The sequence below is a fragment of the Varroa jacobsoni genome, unplaced genomic scaffold, assembly GCF_002532875.2.
Source record: "Varroa jacobsoni isolate VJ856 unplaced genomic scaffold, vjacob_1.0 contig00166, whole genome shotgun sequence".
Classification (NCBI taxonomy): Eukaryota; Metazoa; Arthropoda; class Arachnida; order Mesostigmata; family Varroidae; genus Varroa; species Varroa jacobsoni.
Genome location: NW_019214421.1, coordinates 153738 through 177490, shown reverse-complemented (window position 1 = coordinate 177490; position 23753 = coordinate 153738). Strand labels below are relative to the sequence as shown.

Sequence of the window (23753 nt, the reverse complement as noted above, 5' to 3'; positions counted from 1 at the left end):
CTCTTGTAAAGAGGTGAGGAAACTGGGGCCGGCTATCAGAGCCCCAAAAACGAGATTGTCAAATATGATACGTTTTCGTTAAGTATCCGCGTCGCATCCACTGATCCCCGAATTTTTGCATATTAGATAAAGAACAAAAACATTATATTATGCTGACTGTGTATTTTTCCCCTTCTGAGTTGAGGCTGTACCCTTGCTTGTACCTTATTATACAATTAATTAATACACTAATAATACTACAGACTGATACGAGAAGTAGTGCGCGGTCCCGCACAACGTCTACGTCTGAAGGGACGAAGTTACCTGAGTTGGCATATTGGCGATATGGTATATAGGGGGATAAGAAAGCTGTTTGTCATTTCTAGCATTTGTAGTAGAAGTTGCGCTGGTCAAAAAGCTGTCCAAAGTGCGCAAAGCAAGTTCCTAAGTGCTTACACCAGAACTTATGTATGCATGACGAGCATACATAAGTCGACGAGGTCGACTGGCTGCTTACATCGGGATTCGCGCCTCTATAGGCGACGTATAGGTGTCTCTCGTCTTTCATTGCTTCTTGGACGGCATTGGTCGCTAGCGAGGTCAACCGTCGGTATCTCTCAGTGCATCTAGTTGCATATTTTGCTTCTCACTGCCCATTAGCCACTGCTGCTACTGCTGGATACATACTCCACAGACTTCACACGGCGAACGACAGGACAGAAAATGTATTGAATTACCATATTCAATAGCAAGCGCCGCTGCCAACAAATGGTCAGTCTGTATGTCAATTGTTACATCTATAATTATGCAATAACATGCCATCAGGAGGGAGAGAAAACCCCTTTCAGTCTCTCCCTCTGTATTCTGCCACTTCAGGAAGATGAGCTCGACCATCCTTAACCTGGTGTACATCTATAACGCAGCCGGTCCTTCGCAAGTCTAATGAAAACCTAGGTAGTAAAACGTCTGAGCGGCTAATGGTTTTTGTTAGCAAGGTACGGCAAAGATACGGACGGCAGTGTGCTGCCCGACGGGAGTGCGGAGAAAGGGACAACAGGTCACGTAACAGAGCGGGTTCTCTGAGATTCGTCTGGTCTAGCCAATCGAATAGGAAATGCTTTATCAGGACAGGCAAACAATGATCATGTTTGTATTGCTCCAGGTTTCACTGGGTATTCAGCTTAATAATCAGACTATACACAAGACCTAACTTCACATACGTGTTGACATATTTGCAGAGGCGGTAGTTCATAGTTGTTTCGTTACCTATTAGGGATCTAGTCGTTGCTAAATGCCAGTAAAAGCCAACAGAGACCCTAGCATGAATGAAACACTATCGGAAAAACAAGAGAAATGGATCAAACGAGTGACCAGCGATTTGCAACAACAGCACTCCACTTTGTGCCGTTTAACTGAACTTAAGGCCAGCTTCAATGCCTATCGATATCTAATACATTGCTAAAAGGCTTTCTCGCACGATCGTTAGGGTGTCCGTTGTAGACAATAACGCATAGGTGAACCAAGCTGGTTGACTGAGTCCGTGTTGACATCTTCCGACATGCCCCCTTCAGATTCAAAGATTCTGTTCAGCTCTCTTTGATTGGTTAAAACTAATTTACTGGTGAACACTTTTGGTAGCACACAGAAACCCAACTGGTGAAAGATCTGATGTACCTACTTGAGTTTGACGTCAGCATAGACATACACGTAGTTTCTATGAACCAGTTGAGCGTCTGCACGTGCTGTAAATGATATTATACTTCCTGGCGCGATAGGAAAGTATCGAGCTTCTCGAAGGGCCCTACTATTGTTTCTGCGACAGTTGTCGCTGCTATAATGTGTTCCCAATCAAGCTTGTGTGATCGTGACGAGGTGAAGTCTTGTTAGCCAGCCCGGGGCCTTTCGGCCGGGCAGGTTCCAGCAACGCTATTAGCTCTTATCAGTCGAGGGAGCCCACCAATCCTCGCTGCCTGGCATATATGCGACATTAGCCATATATGAACGCGTTGGCTGATCTTAAAATGAAACATGCGGACAAAAAGAACGGCCAAATACCCACAGGAAATCTCGTTAACTCATACTCGTCGAGACCAATGGCGACATTTAGCGATAACAACGACGATAGTGGCGTCGAAAGCGCAATAATGGACGTATCAAAATGTCATTAGAAAAACCAAAAGGTAATGAACACGTTATACTTGTTAAGGCTGCTTATGCTGCTCATTGGTAGCAAGATACTCTAAAATGATCTAAGAGTGTAAATAATTAGTTTCGTCTAATTTCTTCTATGGCGCATTATTTCAAACGAAATGCAGAACGCCGAACTGGCCAGTACGACGCTCGTTTGCTCTTAGTATTGCCAAACTATGATACTGCAGGCATCGACGCGATTATGCCCCTATTCTCCCGTCTCGCCCATGTATTACACAGTGTCGGAGGTGGTCATGAATGAGGTTGATCATGGGAAGTTAGTCAACCAGTCAATCAAATCTGCGCTCTACTCATGCAATGCACGTAGCCTTACGGCGTACGGTGAGAGATGTCAGTGCACACACAAAGTTCTTGCGATTCAGTCGGTTACGAAAAAGAAAAGATCGATTTAGCTCATAGACTATGCAATCAGTAAAAACAGGTATTTCTCGGGGCTCGAAATAACCACGAAAACGACGGAGCGGATGAGATGAGCTACGCTGTAGTCGACCATAGGCGAACAGTTCTCTCAGCTATGACCAGCGCTGCTCAACAACTGACAACATCGAGGAATGATGGTCACAAGCAACGGGACGCGAAGGCATACAAAGTAAATGGATGTGTTTGCACTGCTACAATCCTATTTTGTCTCTAGAAATGTCTTCTGGACGGATCACAAGCATGTCGTACAATCGGACACAGTACAGAAGCTAAACTGGGGAAAAATAATGCCCGTCGGTGACAGTTCAGCTAACAAATCTTAATGTCTTGTTTGTTCCGAGGCTAATTCCGCTGTTTTTTTACAGACGGAGTCATTAACTGTCTGTAACCCTTTCTCCCTCCGACACTCCTGTGTGACAGACGGATTTCTCGGATTAAAAAAAACCAGTTCTCCATCTATAACGGTAGCGGTTAATTTTGCGTTCTCAGAGTAGCTATGCGATAATAACCATTCAGCTCATCAATAAAAGCGCTTGGCCAAAACCAGGCAGGCGTAACACTCTCGCCATGAAACTAACTTTCGTATGCACATATATGAGGAAATTATTAAAGATTTTTCAATCGGTGTAGTTCCGACTGGAGTGAAGTAATTTTGGAACAAGGCATCACAGGGATCGTAGGAGCATTGTATACATGGGAGGACCTTCTAGCCTGTGATTGATACTCCAGTGGAGATAATCAATGTACGTGGAAATGTATGAAAAATGCGCAAAATATTAATTTTACCCAAGTATGCCTTGAAACTGGAGATGTTTATAGAGCGGATTGTAACCTTAGGTTGTGGTGTATTCTACCCATTATCGAATGATGAGCCGTGACTCGCCTGTGGGATTTTTCCGTCTGCGTTGATGCGCAGCTCGTTCACGTAATTTCACTTCGCTATCGGTGATGGATTGTATGGCGGCGGCATCGGACGTCGATGACGTCAGACGGACACTGCAATCGACTTATTCCACTCCTGTTACTGAGGGAAATACAAGAGTATGAATATAGGAAGGAATACGCTCGTAGAAAAAAAAACGCACTGATTTGTTTCTGCTCTTAGGGAGTTCCCCCAGAGCAATGTTCGGGCATGGAAATGACTTCAACTAAGTTGTGGCTTAATCTCATTCGTCAACGCATGTGTCTATAGCATACCTTTGCTTACGATGTACTTTCTGTGTGTCGATCAGACGACGGTGTACAATTTTCTATCACGACATCGATATTAGGTAATAGAATGTGTAATTAAACGCGAATAATAATACAAACGTGTAAACTGTTCATGAAATACAGATACCTGTGAAGTGTTTCAGCAGTCTATAGCCTGTTGCGTGCTCACAGATACCTTCAAGAAGCGAGGTCAATATTGTGAAACAACTGATAGGATCCTACTGAATCAGGGATTCGTTGAAGCGTAACAGCACTCATTGGCCCGTAGGTATTATGTACCGAATAATCGAAAATTCAAAAGCTTAAACGGAACTCTGTATTATACAACTCAGTACGGAAGAGACTGACTGGAAGAGCATGCTGTAACATTAAATTAGAAAAGTGAGGTAAAGCATTGCAACTTTTGAATTGAAATGACAGTCTGTAAACTGTCATTTATTACATTATTATATATTAAATTACTATAATATATATATATATATATATATTTGTCTACTAAATATAGACGATGTTTTCCACTACACGTCTAATGGGTAAAATAGGAACACAAATGACGTACATGTAATTTTCATTAGTCTCATATAAAATTTATAATGAAGCACGTTATCGTTATAGACGTTCAGTGGAAAATGAAAGATCCTATCTTTTTTCTCATATCGTTTTTCCTGCATTTTTCATCTATTTTTCAAAGTGCACACCCGACGGATCTGCGCCAGGTCCAGCAATGACAATCCTAATCATAGCGGTGATCAAAATATGCAGGTTTTGCCTGTGCGCCGGCTCGCGAAGTGATCCATGACATGCGATCGATGACGAATGAAGATCCTAAACGTTTCGTCCGGCAGCCAGCCACTACGCCGCTTTGAGAAACACGCTCAAACGGTGTTTCTCAAAGTACCGTAAATGAGACACAGTGCATGCGATCATTTTTATCTTGCTTTTTATAATCTCTATGCCGTCAAAAATGTGACTCAAAGTGACGAAGACGATCAGCACTCTGAAGTGAAAGGGGTTCATAGAGAAAACGTTTATGATCGTCAGTGCTATAGATGAATGGCTGTTACGGCATCGCCGTAACAGCTACCATCCGACGTTTCTATCGCTTTTTCTCGCTATCCGCAGCTATCGTTCAGGTATTTGTTGACCACAGGCGTTGTCCCCGGCTCGATGCTATCAGCGCTGCAGCCGCTGGTTCTGACGTGGAACGTCGGTGAAGTCAAATGACTACGGAAGATCAGGGCTGGCCTCGCCGGAGCAAACAGTCAGCCAGCCACTCAGTCAGTCGGATCGTCAGATACATTCTTAGTTTGTAGTTAGTTGGTACGGCAACAGAGGCCACTTCGACTGAAGGCAGGGCAAACGCCGGCATTGCCAACGGCAAAGAGCAGGTGGACGATGGCTATGATGGCGATGCTACTGCTGATGCTGATACTGATTGAGAAGAGAACGTGATATGAAACGTATAAACATATTGGCAGCAGCAGGGGCATGGCGGTGGCGCCGGCACCCGAACTCGCACCCTGCTACATTACTATCACTATCGGTACTACACAATTACAACTATGCAAACGGCCAGCATCATAGCCTGTTACTCCTTCAGTGTTTGTTTAGCTTCTGATATTATTTTTAGACGCTGTTTGTTAGTCATGCGACCCGGACAGAGTCATCGCCATTGGCACGCTCCGTAATAGCACAGTCTCGATGCGGATAGGACCGTAATCGTAAGGGCGAAAATGCGCCACGAGCAGGGAAACAAATAAAAAGGGTTTAGCTCTTTGATAGGTCTAATAACTTAACTACATCATCGTTACCGGCAACGAAAACTCGTACGTCTATAGGTCAATAGAGCTTGAACCTACTTCAATTGACGTTTATCCTATTCAAAGCATGTGTTGAACTTATTCGATAGTTAAAAGATATATTAATTCGTAATAATCGCATTGATACACATATCTAGATCAGAACTGACAATGATAAACTGAAAAATTACATAACGAAAATTATTTTTAGGTACTTCTTTCAGGCTCTGTGTCCTTTGTAATGGTCAATCCAAACAGCAACAACGGGTCTGTATGAGCCACTACGGGATTGTATCGCGCATGCATGAAAAGCATCGGTCCTTCCTGATTTTTTTTTTTATTGTTTTAATGCGAAGATTTAAAATTCTAAAAACACCTCTCCCTTCAGCTAACTTATCTGTCCTTCATCGCGCTGATATTGCCGTTTTGGCACTCACAGAGAGAGGGGCGAAAAAAGCAAAGATGAGGACCAAAAACTTATTGCGAGGGAATGGGCGCGCGATGCTGCAAAATATACGAAAAGAAGTAAAAAATCAGTCTGTACTCTGACGGCTTCGTTTGTCCGAGCGTACCAAGTCGCTCGAACACGCTCGCCCGACAGGGAAGACGATTCCGCTTTGTCTTGATAAGATCATAATAATAATGAGAATGTGCAGATAGTCGTTTTAACAACAGCGAAATGTGGCTTTCTTCTTGGACAGCTCTGAAGTCCCTCGACAAGTCGCCCACTGGAACGGGGCTGCTAGTACCCGGCCAGCTATATAGGAGGGGGATAATTAAACAATGACAGATTTATTGTCGCTTCGCCGTCATTTGATGGTTTCTGGCAGTCGTCCTCTGTGTGTTTTTATTATTATTTTAATATTTTTTCCGTCTCATGCTACGGTGCGCCGCCACATGTGACCGATGCCCCTTGGCTGGTGTTAAAGTTGGGCATCCTACTGGCAGTGCTGGTTACACTACTGCTGAGGGGTTGCACATGCATCGAATTTTGGTTGACATATAGATATGGTAATGAGACTATCATACTATCGTTATACACAGCTGATAACGTAAGAAAATTACATTGCGGTTTTAAGCACCGAGTAGTATCTGTTGTTATTGTTATTATAATCCGAGTCCGATGTGCAGAGGACATAGACATATAAGCACGCAAGCAAGGACTTACACTCACAAAAAAAGTGCCTTTAAAGCACACAGGAAGGCAGGCAGGCAGGCAAGCAGGCAGGCAGGCAGGCAGGCCTGTGGAAAGACGGATAGAAATTCAGTCAGCGTAAAGGGAACACTATCCTAAAAACGCGAACAACACAAAGCCACCACTGGGCGGATTACCTGTTGCTATTCATTTCGATAGCTGGCACGATGCTAACTGTTGAAGAGAGATCGTTTCAAATCGACTTCAGTTGAGCTTTTAATTGATACGCGTATTATAGAAGATCAGAAATACATTAATGATGTGCAAACAATGTAATTTATATATTCAAAATTTATCGATGACAGTACGCCTTCTAGAGGGTTTGCTGTACGTGGCCATAACAAAGGAATTGGCTCTACAAATGACGATAACACCTTCGTATTGTAAGTGCGCTGATTTTCGGTATACATATGTTAGACCTGTGCAACTTTCATTTGAAGTGTCACATGTTCCAGATGGCGGTCATCGGACCAGTTTCTTGTCGCCTGTCTGGGTGGGATGGGTCAAAAACTCCCTTCAGCAACGGATATGGCATTGAACAACCATACCTTGTCTAGTCGACATAATAGTAAGACAACAAAGATGCTGATGCAGTATAATTAACTAAAATGGAAAAACGTTGACACCGGTCTCGAAGATTAGTTGGCGCATCACACGAACGTCCCAAAGCGGGAACTAGCAAACATGTTGATATATCACAGGATGATCTTCGTTTAACGGCAATATAGCACTTGTGAGAATTGAGAACCGACTCTATCGGAGTGGTGCAACATGCTATTATTTGTGTGTGTGTGTGTGTGTGTTTTTGATAAAAGAATAGGGTCGTGATGTGCCTATGAATCATACTCACACCGTCCACTTCTGGGTTAGGCGAACTGTAGCTCTCAAGTTGGGCATGCTCTCTCGTTTTCAAACCAGCTAAAATAGACGTATTAGCGAACCGGTAACAATAAGGTTATGGCTTTATCCGGATTTACAAATTGGCTGGAGGAAACATGACCGGACAGACACGACTGCAGCGGAAGTCTAGACAGGAAGGAACAAAGCATAAAATAAAGAAAATAGGTGAACATACGCTATTAACTGGGCTGTTCTAATAAATAAGGCTGCACTTCGCGTTACTGCTACAACGCCTACCTCTCTAGACTCTCACACTCCGTCTCACCTAGAAATCCGGACACCGACACATGTTTGGCCACATGTGAAAATGTATGCAACGACAGAATGTGTATTGCAAGTATTACACTGATACGTAGTTCTATCGAAACTTTCCCGGACTGACTAGCAGTACGCTTTGATAAAGTTTTTTAGTGAAGAGTTGAGATAGATGCAACTGTGGAAATTTCGGGCGCCCTGTATAACCACTACAACGATTTTGTGCTTTCGTTGTATGTGTGAACGGGGATAGAAGGAAATACAATAGTCCGTAGTTTTCTTTTTAGCAAAACTTATTTACGGGACGGAATGGGGCTGCAGCGCGATCATGCGAAGCTGCACCGGGTGTACGACATACAGTGGTTTCAGACAACCGCTTCTCAATGGTTTACGCCTAAATACAGGCAAGAGTATAAATACAAAGTGCCATTTCCCTACACGCTCAACCATTCCGAAGCGAACTGTGTATTCTTGATCTTGGAAGTTTGACAAATTCAGCGTCATCTGGGCGTCGTGGACCACGTGCGAAGTTTAGTCATTATCACAACGGCCATCGTAAGTGTCATCACCAACAGCAGCAGCAACAACAACTGTTGCAGAAACAATAGTAGGGCCCTTCGAGGAGCTCGATACTTTCCTATCGCGCCAGGAAGTATAATATCATTTACGCGCACGTGCAGACGCTCAACTGGTTCATAGAAGCTACGTGTATGTCTATGCTGACGTCAAACTCAAGTAGGTACATCAGATCTTTCACCAGTTGGGTTTCTGTGTGCTACCAAAAGTGTTCACCAGTAAATTAGTTTTAACCAATCAAAGAGAGCTGAACAGGATCTTTGAATCTGAAGGGGGCATGTCGAAAGATGTCAACGCGGACTCGATCAACCAGCTTGGCTCACCTATGCGTTATTGTCTACAACGGACAACCTAACGATCGTGCGAGAAAGCCTTTTAGCAATGTATTAGACATCGATAGGCATTGAAGCTGGCCTTAAGTTCAGTTAAACGGCACAAAGTGGAGTGCTGTTGTTGCAAATCGCTGGTCACTCGTTTGATTCATTTGTCTTGTTTTTCCGATAGCGTTTCATTCATGCTAACGTATGCTCATTTGTTGGATAGGACGTGGACGATATTTTAATAGTATTGTTTATTTGATCGCACACACCGCTGTCTGTAACGATCGTGTATTCCTGCCGATCGATCTACCTAAATAATAACTATATTTGTTTTTTGTCATCGTCAAATGTGTATCTATTGCTATACCGTGTGCGCATGTACGTAGTGGTCCAGCTTACAGAAAATATCCGCCTATGGAATGACTAACGCTTTGGCATTTCTTGGAATTTCGTAGAATCCTAGCAGACAAACGATGAACGCACCAACATTCAGCAACGATAGCCAGAGACGCGTATTAGACGTCCAAATTGTGCTGATGCGGTCATTGCCGTTGCCGCGGTGCTCCCGAACGACCGAAACGCTAACGTTAACTTTGGAACAGATAACATCAGTCAGTCAATTTGTCGCGCCCTATCTAGTGCTTGTGACAGGTAGCACCAATAGCGTCCATTAGTATCATTTCAGTGTTTACTTCCACATGTTTGACTGAGTGCAAGTTCTTCCAGCTTTTACTTACCCTCGTCGTTCGACCTTGTTTGCTTCTGAGTCCAAACGGGATGACGAAGTGATCGGTGAAAATGGTCAGCGATGACTACGCCGATAAGAACCACATCTTTTTTTTTTTATATGCCTGACTGCCACTATAGGATACTGTATGCAGGATCATATACCTTCTACGCATCGCACAACCGGTGTAGCAATTATGTGCCGGAATTCGGAGCAGCGACCCGAACTTGTTTCGTGTGAGATTTCCGTTGTCGTTTAATTAGCGTTATATATCGAATAGGTCAGGAGACAGTCTATTAATAATTAGTCCGGGTTCAACTTTGCAATAGATAGATAATATGCTCATAACTTAAAAGGGGACGTATTATATTCAGAAGGGAACATGTTTAAGCAAAAAGCTTTGAGTGAGAAGATAACAGTTACTAGACAAAGTTAGGTGTTCCGTTTTTGTAAGCGATAATACATCTGGGGAATCGTTACTTACAAAATATATGAGTTAAGTGGAAGATAATTAGAAATATGGAATAATAATTGATGATGACACAGAGGTGATCTTGGTTGATTGTGCGACAGAAGCTTATCAATATACTATTTCGAATTTGTTGCGGACGTAACATGGCCAGTGGTTTTAAATATCTTCAGTGACCTAGCGTCTTGAACTATCAATAGCACCCGCATCATATATATATATATATAGATATCGATGCACCAGCGTCACAGTTCTATAACATCCATAATGTTTCAAATCTATTCTGCTACTTAGCAAATGAGCGTTGGCTAGCCGATACCACGTGCGCTATGGCACGTACACCCAAGATGGCACGGCAACATGTACGAGCTGGGTACTTCCTGCCGCTGCTTTGTGAATGTAATTCATATATTCAACCTGTAACTAGCAAAGGCCATCATCACTTCCGTTCTTGTAACGTTGATACCCGATAAGGACACTATTAGTGTTCGCTATATCAGGTTGAAAGAATGGCTGGAGAAATTGCTTTTGCGATCACTCTCCTCAGGCTCACCGGCTCTTCCTACGCTACTACTGAAAAAGTTTTCCCTACCTAACAATTTTCACCTATAAGTGTATTTTCACCGTACCGTTTGTGTTTATAGCTATAGTGAACTCTCCCGGCATTTGAATAAACATAGTAAATGTTGGAAACGGCGGAACCGTCTCACGTAATAGAGCTACGTATACATAGCCAACATATCAGTATGGTCCACTCATCAAAGAAGCATAAAAACGAAAGACAAAATTTCTATTACTTATATTTCATCTTTGCTTGCGCTAGAAAAAATGTCTCCAGGATACTATTGTATTAGACATATTTGACTACACCTATTATAAGCTTCATTGAAGTTGTATACAGATACATCCTAACAAACAATCTCTGGTATCATTATGGCTAAGCCGGCTGTTTCTTTGAAAAGTTTGTAAGCGATTTTATTAAGTCGTGTTGCTGCCTCGTGGATTGTTCCGTTATACATGCGAAGTAGTCTGTCAGTTTGGCAGTACACAACTTTGAGAAGTTCTCCATATTTTTGTCAATTTTTTTTAGGTTACAAATTGTTTTCTACTGGCAGCTCAGTCCGATTCTGCCTAGACGACTGAGCTCCGGGCTAAGTATCGTTGTTGTAACAGTTAACCTAAGGCTTTTGTTGTAGGTTTAGTTGAACCCAGGTTTCGAAGAGTGGTGGTAGCGGTCTCGCGTCTTGCGCTACCGATCTCGCCGGGGTTGTATCTGTGGTGTTTGTCTGTCTGTTCTTCTGTGGCTTTGAGCTTGTGTAAATGCGTGTGTGTTTGCCTGGTGACGTGTATATTCATCGCTGCCGCTTGCACGTTGCTCCCATTCGTGAGCCGATACAGACAATGCTACCCTTACAAGAGGTACGTCATAGTGCATCAGAAGCATTGACTTATAGCCAGAGGACGGCGACCCAACCGGACGACGTAATCTGACGTCAGAGTCTTGTTTTCACTTCGACTAGTGCTGTACCGGCTACAGCAGTAATAATAACAGCAGCTACGGAGCAGCTAGCACAACGAGTGCACCAGCCAGCCAGCCATACCAGAAAGTACTAGTTAGTAAATCACTTGGTCCTCATACACTTTTGCTGCCGACTTGTTCCCTCGCTCACTCGAATGCAATGATAACGCTGTTGACAGGCTACAGTTTTTCTGCCTTCTGGACCCTAGTGGGCCTACGCTGGGCCACTACTGTTTGCACTATTTATATTTTGCTGTTAATCTCATCATTTCTCCTTTCCATTTCCCTCGCGCAACCATTGAACAAGAAGAAAGGGGAAACCGCTCAAGGTGGCAAGGTTCGAAACGCAGTGCATCGTTACTAAGCTGCACAGGCAGTAGCTGCAGGTAACAATCCGACGAAGATCGAATGCCTGCCAGAACACTCATCGGAAGCAAGGAATGGTCGCGGAGTCGCTAGGGTACCGGTAAACTCCACGATTATATCAATAGCTTTGTTTTTCTTAAGTTAATTTAGGAAATCAATCAACCGTAATATTGTCATTTTATGTTACACATTCAACATACTACCGTTCCTTCACTGTTTCTGTCTCTACTGTAATATGATAATGAACTAGAATACTAGCCATATTCAAAGGAAAGAAAAGACTTGACAACGTTACATCCAACTGTTATTCTCGTGCTTCTAAATCCCTGCAGCTTCTTACTTCCTATTTGCCTTTGTTCACCCATCAGTTGACTGGATTTAAGGAATGAACAACCGCTGGGTCGTTGCAAGGACCCAGTGATTCCATGTACGAGACATGATGCACGCTATAAGACTGACAAATATCTAATCGATGCTTTTTTGACTATGTGTAATGCGCTTCGTGTGCATGATACTCTATCTTCTTTAACTTGTGCTATAGACTTCGTTGGGGAACGCTCTAAGCTAGGTTAATCATCAGATATGAGACCCAGGCTAATAGAGTGTATTGCTGTGTTATCGCGTACTTGAATCTACAAGACCATAGAGCAAATAAACAAAAGCCCCTTTGCCAGTGGCCGAACTTAACAGGCGTATACTAAAGCCGATATACGTATTAACTTAACTGTTGCTTAATAGAAAGTTTGCTGGCGCAGCTGAATCGCAAATAATTAATCGAAAGTCATTAAAAATTTTGAACATATGAACTTGCTACAGCGTACTGCAAGCAATATAGTATGCATCGGACTAATATAACTTACATTTAAACTTGAGCCATTCGAGAAATTTACGATTATAACAGATAGCAAACCGTAAACACTATCTATTGCTCACGACTACCAATATAGCCTAGCTTTCCTTATCTGTTGGTACTAGATGTTTGTTATCCTGAGATGTATGTGTTTGTGCCTGTCACGAGTGCGTCCGCGCAGGTCACTAACCGGTTAACATTTGACATTGGCAAGCTCAATATTTTGAGAAGGCTCAAGGCTGTGCTAAAACGCTCTTGAACACTACTTTTAGGTGGCCTTTTGAGACTGCTGTCAAATTGTCAATACGGTGCATAATCTTAAGATATCGAATCTTATAAATGTGTTTTGACGCAACAAATGGCCACGGAAACAATCTAACCATTTACTTATACCATAAATAAACGTTATGACAGCAATTTACTGCGTTCTGAATTGCAGTTAAAAAGAAATTAATAGATTCATTTGCATCAGAACGAAGTTTTTATGGTAAGCAAAACAAGTCACATCTAAAACGTCCTAAGGGACTGACAGATTTTTCCTTTGTTTTCGATTTGCTCTACTGTTAGATAAAAGCTACATTCTAGCGTATAATGAGAAATAATACTTTTCAATACAGGTCCTTCTACTTAACTCTGCTATTGTTACTGGTTTGTGCCGTCTTTATCCGTGGCTCAAGCAGCTTTCCTTGTCTATGATGATTTGTCGTTTTGTCATTGGTCCTTTAGTGCCTATTTTAAAATTTGTTGAGGAAACCATTTTCGCTCATTGTTGTAACACTGTTACGTTGGGTAATGCTTTTGCTACCTCCCGCTGCGAGCCATCCGGACTCACGTTCAGAACGCCGTCGTCGGCTCGTCTTATAACTGCCTGCTGCTGTCGCAGCATCACTCTCCTCACTCGGGTGCCGTAGTTGATAATGGCCATTCTGGTCATGATGGTGTCGGATGAGCGGAAGCGCAGTCCGCGTAAGTGATGCAATGGCCTCCACACGTGACCCACGTCAACGGTCATGCTACTGAGCCTTCCTGTACCGCCGCTTGCTCATTCAAAGTTTTTCGTTTGCCGATATTTTCTTTGATTCGGCCACACTTGCACACGTAAATGCACGCAGGCAGGCAAGCACAGCTCGTACAGACGCGATAACTGTTTAACGATAGCGCGAATGATAGCAGGGGGAGTTCGTTACGGCTGCATTAAGACGCTAGTAGCTGGTCGGTTCATCATTCACATATATTCGTATCTCAGCAGAGATCTGTTATTCGGCCGCATAATCGACTACCCGGCGCCTTCCACCACCAGCGCCTACTTTGACTAACTCCTGCGTCCACACGTCGGTTGATCTCGGTTCGCAAAGCCACTAAAATTATGTTTCTACTGCTTAGCCGTGTACAATCATCTTCCGGTGAGGTGAACGTACGTACGTTTCGTCGGCTGGACATTTACAACCTCTGCTCTATACCATCGATCGACAACTTCTCGTCGGCGTAAAAGGTCTCCTTCCCTTTCCCGACAGAAGACAATTGTTGTGACCCTCTCTCAGCAGCAACACACGTCACCAATCACCGTCAATACACTACATCACTACACTGCATCTATGCAACTACTTCACTCTGAGGTGTCGAACTGTGGACTCTGCTCTATTGTACCGTGCTGCGTCTGCTCGGTTTAGCGGTGACGGAGGCGGCAGAGGTTTTTTGCTTTGCTGCTGATGTGGTTGACGTTGTGGGACCGTCATCAGACACGAGAGAGGGAGTCTCGCCAGCCAGCCAGTCCGCGTGGCCTTGCGGGGTTTTCCTGGAACTCACGTGTGGCCGTGGCGGAGGCTTTGCCCGCCACTGTCCGTACTGCTGATGCCGCTACCCTGCCTATCGTGCTCTAGGCGCGCAGTCACCACATTACGCCAGGGGTACAGGCGACCGTTGGTGGGCCACACACTATCCAAATCCACCCCCGCACGGCCCGCTGACCTTGAACATTGGCGCGGCTCAAGGACAATCATCCGAAACAAGGCGACAATCCCTGCCCCCATGCCCGCAACGTGCGTACAGGAGCGCCTGCCGCCGCCGCCGCCGCCGCCACTACCATTATTACAGCAATCGAACAGAACCCTAATACTCCTGACTGACATTTCCGTATTGTCCTCGCAGCATCCCTCTCGTATTGCCTTAGTTTGGTTCCTGTTCAAACCCCTAAACAAGGACGGCCCCGCCTACTGACTCTAGGGACCAAGTTCGGCGAACGGTTCGAAGGACGCCAACGAATTCGAAGTCTGCGGAAAGGGGTATGAGTTTCTAGACGAAAAAGAACTCAACGAGAGGCTAGCAGGGCGTAGGATAAAAAAGAAAACGACGACAAGATAACAAGGACCAAATCGGGTAACAGGTTTTATCCGAAGGCCCTTTTTTGGCCTTTCTTTCCGTTTACCCTGTAGCCTGTGCGAACCACTTGTCATGACTATGTCATGGCTGCGGGAGGAGATGGCTTTCGCTTTCTCTTGCCTGTAGCTCGGCTCCATGTATATTAGGCGTCGTAATTTATTTAGTGGAAGTAGTACAATAGAAATCAACAGATGTAAGCGACAGATAAACAGACGAACTTCTTGCAGTGATTTTGTTTTGAACAAGGAAAAGGGTATGATGCACTCAATTGACAAAGATGAACTATATATGGAAAAGAATCAACGAGAACGTACGATTAAATAATACTCATGTTATTATACACGTATGCATGCAGAGAAAATATATGATTAATTTACATACACGAAGTTGCTTTGTCTTACTAGGTAAAATTCAGATAACGATTTGCCATTTTTGGCGCACCAGTGAAACAGGTTAAATAGCGTACCTGATGAAATCTAATAGAAAAACACTCCAACATACGTGCAAAATTTTCACGGAACTTCTCTAGCAATAGCTTGTGTAGAACAGGACAAAACGCAAAAGAACGTGCCAATATTTGCTGGAATCGATTACCTTTGCTACAACACCAGTTTTGATTTTATCCTATTTTTCTTCTTTCCAGCTTTCCCCTATTTGTACGAAGGACCGATTTACACGAGAGTGAATGGCGGTCGGTCAGCAGTGAACACGCACGATCAGGATCACGCTCAGGCGGAACAGTGATCAACGAAAGCCAGTGCTGCCATCACTGCCACTGATCTGTCTGCCTTTTGCAGGGCAGCACGACGGCCTCTAACCGCCGTCTGTGCGCGCAGCAACCCCGACGGCTTCGATCACCTCGAGCGGTGGTAAATCCTGAAACCGTTTTCCTAGATTGATATTCTCTATCCTAAGGTAGCTACCACATAGCGGCATGTAGATCATGCAGATCGTACATGTCATCCCGAAGCAGCTGTACGTCTCATCATACGTTGTTACTAACATCATCACAGCACATGTTAACATAGCTGCTAATAGTCGTCGTGTCATCCATGTATAAGAGAGCACTGCGTAAGCACATGTTAACGAAGCAGCTTCTTGAGCCATTATTCATATATATAGTCGAGACTCAGAGATGAACTAATGTTATGATACCCGAAAAAAAATTTTTGATAGAACAATGTAATTGAGCAACGCACACGAAAACGGCCTATTCTCGTCCTCCTAAATTATAAACCAGCTATAAAAGTACATCGTATCGTAAATACAGCTTTATATTTGTTTAGGACGTTCAGTTGCCCCGCGTCTACGACTGTTAACTTGAGCTACCTATTATGACTAACCGCATCCACTTGGCGGTTATTCAAATAAATGGAAATGGCTTTATCACGGGTTTGGCCTCTTCTTAGGCCACAAAATGTCTATGTTCCGGACAGCACTAACAGATCAACAAAACCACAGATTTCATCTTCGTGTATCACCACCTACTGTTGTACATAGATGCATGCACACAGCTAAGAAAAAAAGTGTATTCGTTAACATCCCTTGCGAAGCGCGCACAAATTAAAGCACATACGAAACGCTGCGGATCCTAACCATCCTTAACTTCTAATGAATGTTACAAGTTCGGCTGTCTCTTGCGTCAATATGTTTGCATGCGGTTACCGGGGTAAAAGACAGCGAGATGGGGACACCAGTGCGGTAGCGACACTAATGTGTGGCAATCTAGGAGTTTCAATTCGATCAATGTCTTTAATTGATGAATCGATATCTACATGTATTGATATATTATGATCGCGTTGAAGCGATTATTTAGGACAGTCGTCTTGAAGCGTATTCAAAGCTGTTTAACAAGTTAGGTAAATGAGAACAGTCGTCCTATCAAAAAGCATATGACTTTGCAAAATAAATGCTTATGATTAATGATAAGACCATGCCGTTTTCGATTTCTCTCCAGAGCGACGCCATGCACTCGTCTAGTACCCCTCCTTGAGATTGAACAAGCTAAATTTCGTCCGCTGGTGGCGCGCAATTCAAAAAAAAAACCAATTTCAAAGTCTGCCGACTTCGCTTGTAACAGTTTAATGTATGGTAGTAATGATAACAGTAAATAAAAACATTTTATATTATATATTGCATTACTTTAGTAAATTGTTCTACAAACAGTAAAATCATTTTATTTTGAAGATGTGTTTCTGTTAAACTAGAAATTCAACTCTGCGGTACATGAATTATCTAGATTTGCCGCATCCCCTTGTGTCTGTTTTCTCGCTCGCTTTGCACACAAACACACAAATGCTAAACATGTGTATATACAGGCTTTACATAATGTGAGGCTACCAGGCGCTTGGAGCAGGACAGGGATAGATTATAGTACAAAAATGCTATGACTTTTTAGGCCACCCGAGTATTCGACTAAAAAGAAAACACGGCGAAGTCGGCAAAACTAGCAGAGGGCTAAACTTTGTCTTGTCGTTTTTCCAAGGCGAAGTACGTTGTCCGTTCTCTGTTTTATTATTACAACGGTAGCAGTAGCTTCAATTCGAGCATAACTAAGTAACTTGAACAATGGCGAAACGCTGTGACTGAACCCGGTACCGGCCATATACAAACAGAAAAAAGAAAATACATTCAGAAAAGATATCTCTACCTACTTTTCTGACGCTTATCCTTGATAAAGGCTACTTGCGAATTTTACTTTAGGTTCATTTTAATATTATTAATAAATTCGTCCCGTCCCGTCCCTTAAAGTAAAATGAAGGGCGATTAGCATATCTGGACCTTTATAGTCCATGGACTGCACAGCCGGTGCTACATGGGATTTATTTATTACCTACTCTGAGCGCGTTGGCACTTGGCTAAAGGCATTGCCCTGTTGCTTTCATGAGCTGAGTTGGGTGTCAATGACGTGGACAAATGAAGAATTTGTCAATATTTTCAAAAATATTAAATAGATCCAATTCTAAACGTTTATTATTCACTTAATAATTCTCGCTCCTTTTGCAAACAGTTAAGAGGCAGATAACGTATCGTAGTTGGAATCAAGCGAACACTTTTTTTTTTTTTTTTAATGGATTTTGGAGATGAACGTTAATAACTGGGAAGATAAGTAGACTGAGAACTTTCATAAAATTCTTGTCCTTGCTTATGTGACGCATGAAGCACGGTTATACACCTTTCTGCTGAATTCTTTCTGAAATGTTGTCGTTTTCAACTTTCGAAATGTCTTTCTTAGAAAATTTGGAAATTCTTCCTACCAATGGCAACACGTTACATCGTGTACGTGCCGCTAATTTGAAGTAGATTCTTACATATTACATGGGCTACCAGGCAAGCAGTGTATCCTAATTTTAACAAAAAAAAAAGGTTCATAAAGATAACAGCTGTTACTAATCATAGTCGTATCAGTACTATGTAATATTTATAAAATTTGTTACAAACAAAAAATTGTTTCACGAATTACGCTTTGAAGGAATCATATTTGTCTGCGGTAATTTCCAGAAAAACAGCCATGGAAAATCGAAATTGAATTTTGTGCTTTATGAGTGAGGACTGAAGCAGCGAATCTAATAACCACTAAGTTATCGTAAGCCCTTTGGGGTTCTACGACTACACTCTCTTTCAGGGAATTTTCATTGTCGGAACTGATTCATCTCAGCCGCACAGTCCATCAGAAAGAGTGAGTGAGCTTCATTCATGTTCTTGATCGACGTTGTGCATCCACGACGCGGATGAACATATGCGCGCCAATCTTCTTCAAATACCGTACCGGCGCTTGACGAGAGGAGGCATAGCGCCCACGGTCCAACCCGACAGGTTGCTACATGTCAACCTGTGGCGACTACGCAACGATATACCTACGAATTCTTGTGACGTTACCCCATCACTTGGGAAAGCCCATTGAACTTCAGTCTCAGAACTGCCTAAGGACTTGTCAAACTGTTGAGAAAAACACATGTGGGCCTTCTTACCAACATCTATTCTTCGGCGGTGATTAAGATTCGAATAAATGCGGTAAAAGTGAAACAATTCACTATGTTTAACACTTACCGGTCAAGTAGTGCCCTTTTTAAATATGACCTCATTGAACAGTTTGGGTATTCATGATTTAGAGATATAGGATCCGGCAGATCATTAAATGCTGTCTGCAAATGACTGCCTGGCCCGGCGAGTTCTACAACAAATAGTTATTCGAAGTTGGGCTCACATCAATACCTGAGAGGAGTCCGATAGATCATTTGCGAATATATAAAACCCAAAACTTCCGGTTCGGGTCATCGCCTGCTTGAAAGCTTTGATGGTCGGGCTCATATTCATAAATACTTACAATTCAAGCGATTCAAATTTACACGAGAATCATGTATGTTATGTCTGGAATTAGCTGGCTTTAAATCAATGCCCATACACGATATTACATTTTCTTTCTTTGGCCCCCTTCGATATCTTCGAAGACAACTTAAAAGGCGCTAGCAATTTATGAAGATGACGTGTGCGACCAAATTGGATTCTATATACAAAAAAGGACGACACAGTTATGTAGATCAAACTAGCCAAGTCTGCTGATGGCGGTCCACTAATAAGAAAACTTGCTAGAGTTATTTGAGGAGGCCAACCCTTGTCAAGCGTATCGGATATAGTAAATACACAATTATATATTGAACAGTCGTACCTATTAAATTCAACGCGTTTTTTGTTTGTTAAGCGCTAAGTATTGCTAGATACATTGTAATGTCGACTAGCACGTGACAACAGCGGCACGGTATGAGCTGCACACGACTGTACAGCTTGCAACTCACATAACCCCTAAATTTAGGTAAGAGGAATTGATCCATCACCCCCGGACATAGACGTACAGTATTGACTAGCTGTTCTACGAGCGAGCTCTCATGTTTTTACTATTCCTTTTCTGGGTGGTTTTACGTACGTCAAACAGTGCAACATTAAAGGTAGCGGTCATAGTCACCAAAAGCGGAAATGCCTGAGGTTCTCTCGTGAATACTAACGTAAACGAGGTTTTAAATTAGCCACGGCGCGTAGCTGTCTACAGATACCCTCGTGATACAAACGCTCTGTTGTTGTTGTTGTTGTTGTTGTAAAGGGAACTTTTTATTTTACTGGGCATCTTGTATAAACAAATAATAAAATTTGGGAAGACTGACTTTCAGCCAAATTTTCTTCCTAAAATTTAACTTGACGCTTACGATATTTGCATAAGAAAAGTAGCGCCTAGAATCGCACCGTTCAATGTCGCTTCCCTAGCTTTGAAGTTGACAACAAAAATTAGTAATGAAACCAAAAATAGTCAAGTATAATGAAATGGATGTCTTTTTGACAGATTCAACGAATGTATGGGGTATTAGTGGGATCCAAGTGATATCTTCTCTGGGTTTTTTCGGTCTATTAGTTGGGTTTACCTGTTAGATGTGTAGCAGTAAAACGTAGTACGTTTCGAGTGGATCGATTTGTAGAACCTTGAAAATGATTTCTACGCAGTTGGCGATATGTGCTGGAACAGACGGACCTGGGCGAGGCTGCAGCAATAGGTCTCATCCCCATCAAACATGCCTCGGCCTTCGAGGAACGTGTCCCCTAGCCAAACAAAAGATCACCTAGCAAGCACCGTTCATGTTCTACTGCTCTGGAAAAACCCCGCGCTCACGATGTCCTTCGCAACCTGGCGTTCTTATGCTCACTCGCCACGCATGCCTGCGCTTATGGACAACCAGCACTGTTTTATTCGGTCAACATGCCAAGTTCCCCCTGCAAGTCTCGCTTCTCCAGCGTCTCTGCGTTGGTTTTCTTTTTTCCGTCAAGTTAGGAGTTTTACTTTACTCGATTAAAAATCTTCGCTAAGTCAAGTTCCGCGATTCGACCAGCCTCTAAAATAGCGGTCAATAAGGGGTGCTCGGGGATAACATAGCTCCAAACTAACGAAAACGCTATCAACAGCAACGACGCGTTCTTTGAATTCTCTTCCTTTTCCCCCTCTTTTCCCCCTTTCGATTCGCTTTCGCTGCCGATCGCTCAAAGCCGCAACGTTGCATTGCACTGGACGTTTTTCGTCAACTCCTGTGTCCTTTTTCCTTTGCTCCCCCTTTTCGCTTGCCCTTTCCTGTTTCTTGCGCTTTATCCGTGTGTTCTCCTTATAGAGGGTTGGCTTACTGCAATGTCCAGTAAAGAACGAGCGCAGCGGCAACGGCACAAGCGGGACTTGCTCACTCGGTCCGCTCTAGTTGTTTGCTCGCTTTCCTAGAAGCGTTTCCCGGGAAAGGGCTGGAACCGGCTCTCCCGCCCCTGAAGGGAGCAGCGGACAACGTGGTGCTTTCGCCAGGAAGAGGATCTTAGAAATCCGCAAAAGAGTGAACCTTCGTCCTGGTCATGATAGTACCCTATGCAAGGCCGAGTGATATCAGGTGGTTTATCGGAGCAGCATGATTTGAAAAGGAAAGAGAGAAACCGCGAATGATAAGTAGCTGCTTGCTATTGACCACAATCTTCAGAAGCTACCAGGCAGGCGGATAACTGAAGTAGAGCGACGAGATGCAAATCCGGTACCGTATTTCGTAGAATTCGGCCGCCTTCCTCAAGGCACAGTTTTCCAGTGTACATTAGGGCGCTGACGAACGATTCCTATCCTACAGCGTTCCTTTCGTTCGTTCGGCGCACACTTGCCTTCGGATTCTGCTTCAGTGAAACGCTGCTCTGTACGAAAAGGCGGGAAACAGAAGCAAAAGCATCCGCACGACAAAAAAATCGGCGCAGTGGTTGCTTCGAGCGAGCCAACGATCATGCCAGTTTCTTCTCCCAGTGGTCGTAAGCAGAACAATGGAAGTTTGAATACGTTTACTAGTTACAATTGAGCACGTACACTTACTTAGACGCTACACGTACTCAACTGTCATTTTATTACGCTTACCACCAGGTGATTCGTACGAAGGTTGCACGTTGCTCGGCACTAACATCACATCAGCCGTTACTTCCACAGCAGGCACAACGGCAAACACAGCGATGATATAATGGCGGCAAATGACTCAACGTAACTGTTATAGTATCCGCTCCGCTTCTATTTATCCTTTTGTTTTTATCGTTTCCTCAACTTATTGCTGTTAAAGCAAATGTTCACACGTAATCTACCCTTTTAGCAGGGAATCGAACACGATGCATGAATCGTTGTGTTTTCAATGTCTCTATCGTGCGTCTTGTCGAAGGCTGACCGTTTGGGCTAATGATTCTTGCGTGGTGACCCTAGATGAACGGGCTTAGTCATGAATCCTTAGAACGGGTCGGCCTCACGAACTCTCATGTGGTCGGGACTCGTACCGTTAGGTGTTGATGTCCTGTCGTAGCCCAACGTTTACGCACTAGAAGGCTCCGACGAACTGAGGACAACAAGTGAGTAAATCGGGGAACTCCCGCGCTCGGACGCGACCTGCGAGGGTAATCACTTGTCGTGACTTGGCTTAACCAATGCTCGACAAACGGTAACATATTCGAGGGAGAGGGTTTGAGACCGCGGCCCGCTGAGCCAACAAATACCGCACGGAAAGCTGGACCGAAGGCCCATCGATATGTGACAGCCAGTAAATATATAACAGCCATCGAAATGTATAATTAATATCCGCGTACGGCCGTCATCGCGCGTTGAAAAATACTGTTGTTTTTTGTGTGAATAACCCCTTTGAGCTTCGTCGAACCGTGAGGTGCATATGTGGGGGACGGTACGATTTTTGAGCGTACACTTTCGCGAGACTTCACACATACCCTCCTTCTCAGAGGTTGTGACCAGATTGCGAATTAGGTTTTACTTTTTTTGACCGTGAATAACGATGTCGACCCACCGGACACTCCTAACGGACTCCTCTATGGCGGCCATTACTGAAGGCGCTCATCAGTCGATCCGTGTTTGCATGAATATTCGTCTTATAACTTCCTCATATGGCGAAGCGGTGAGAGTAAACGTAGCCATTTAATATATATGATGATTTACCTCTCATTCTAACACAAAATACATCGTATTGATAAGTACAGTTTATCACATGTAAAATGTAAAATAAAGGATCCTGAAGTGCCGAGCCAACGTTCCGCATCGAGTCTTTTCTAACGAGTATCTCTATGGCAGCATTTTACCGAAAATACCATTTTTATTTGTACTAATTGTCATCGAACGTTTCGCGTATCCGCATGAATCGGTCTAAATCTAGATTGAATAAAATAAACCATAATAGTAATTCTGATTGGTCTTGTTACTAAGCGGTACGACTCTATTCGGAAGAGGGTTAGGTTTTGACGCTAACGTGCCACGATTGCTCTCGCTTTAGAAGAAGATCTTTTTCGCGACATCGTGGCCGTTACACTTCAAGGCGGGCGCACAGATATAGGCGTGTCGTCGTTATTGCTCACCTGACTGTGTCAGCGGTCCAGCGTTAGACGTCATTACCTAAGCATCATCGATTGGAGCGGGATTGTCGGCACTCTCGGCGACGACTCTCGCTTATGGAAAGTACATTTTTTGTTATACTGTTGGTTTTTGAAAACAACATATGCCAGACTCAATTTGGCGGGTCGACAAGCTTGAG

At 43.5% G+C, this 23753-nt stretch overlaps 1 protein-coding gene and 1 long non-coding RNA gene across 3 annotated transcripts in view; one reads left to right on the top strand and one right to left on the bottom strand.

Annotated features, from left to right (window-relative positions):
* Positions 1–23753, bottom strand: part of LOC111270876 (uncharacterized) — a 72182-nt gene that overhangs the window by 36399 nt on the left and 12030 nt on the right. The gene's annotated exons all lie outside the window — the stretch shown is intronic.
* Positions 10871–17318, top strand: LOC147752068 (uncharacterized). 2 transcript variants are annotated; one of them, XR_015315106.1, is made up of 2 exons: positions 10871–12042; positions 15821–17318. It is a non-coding gene; the product is annotated as an uncharacterized LOC147752068 (long non-coding RNA). The 2 variants fall into 2 exon arrangements; XR_015315105.1 differs by having other exon boundaries at positions 10871–12048.